We start from the raw sequence: 1,207 nt of genomic DNA, 5'->3' as shown, positions 1-1,207 counted from the left end.
TGTCAATCCTATGCCTAATTGGTTTCTAAATTGGTGGTCATACCACGGGCCAACAATAATTCCATGGATCCACAAGTGGATTCCAGAAGTGGATTTTACGGAAGAACAAATCCCTTGTTTATATCGCACCTATTATAATAACTTTTGGGACAAATTAATGAAAAGGATCCCCAAACAAAGACCATATATGGACAAGAACTGCTAGATCAAATTGCAGCAACAGTTAAAGAATATAGATCAATTCCTAATAAAGGAATTATGACCAATGACTCGACTTCGGTGAAGCATATGGCCCGAAGGATCTCTAATCACGATGAAGAGGAACAAAATCAAATGATTTTGGACTACCTAGAAGAGGTAAAAAAGATTCTTCTTGTAAATTTAAATCATTATGCAAAGTCAGATTCCTCAATGCGGAGTGAGGCTAGTGAAGATATGTATGAAGCCCAACAAATTGAAGAAGAAGAACCAGCGGATGCGCTGAGAAGGGCTGAAGAACTTTTGGCAAAGTTAAAGGACAAAGCCTAGTGGACAAAGCAAGATAAGCACTACCAACAGTGGATATACTGTTTCAAGCACTACCAACAGTGGATGTACTGTTTAGGCCCCATATAAGGGACCCCTTTTTTACTATTTCTAGATGCCTTTACTATCTATAAATAAGGGCTTTTATTTTGTAAAAGAAGCAGGTTTTAGAAACCAACTCTTCTCTCTACTTTCTCTCCCTCTCTCTTTTGTAAAAGTTTGAAGTATTGTGAGTTTGCCGGACTTTGGCCGGAGAATAAAAGTGTGCTGTTTGTTCCTAAGGTAATTCTTCTTCTTCTAATTCTCTTTAATACTCTCCTACTTATGCAAGCCGTGACTATGTCCGGCTAAAGACTTATATCTATGCTGGATATCTAACTTCGCTTTTATATCTATCATGAAAGATCTAGACTTTATTTAAATATGCATAAATTCATATATAATTTCTTGACTTGGTTCCGAGATGGTGGTACAGTCAGATTCAATACAACAAGTTAATGGCTTTGTCTTAGTGACTCCGTCTAGCCAGCCGTGGTCTTAAGCCCGCAAAATGAGTTAAAAAGGGCGTGTCATACCCGGTTAGAACTGCTAGACGCATGGGCTCATTGACAATACGTATTTGAATCTGGACAGACCCCTTGCTTGGGTAAAAGGATTGAATCCTTCCATACAGTCATTTAAT

Source organism: Solanum stenotomum, chromosome 10 (assembly GCF_019186545.1).
Source record: "Solanum stenotomum isolate F172 chromosome 10, ASM1918654v1, whole genome shotgun sequence".
NCBI classification, from domain to species: Eukaryota; Viridiplantae; Streptophyta; class Magnoliopsida; order Solanales; family Solanaceae; genus Solanum; species Solanum stenotomum.
Note: the sequence above shows the minus strand (reverse complement) of the source record.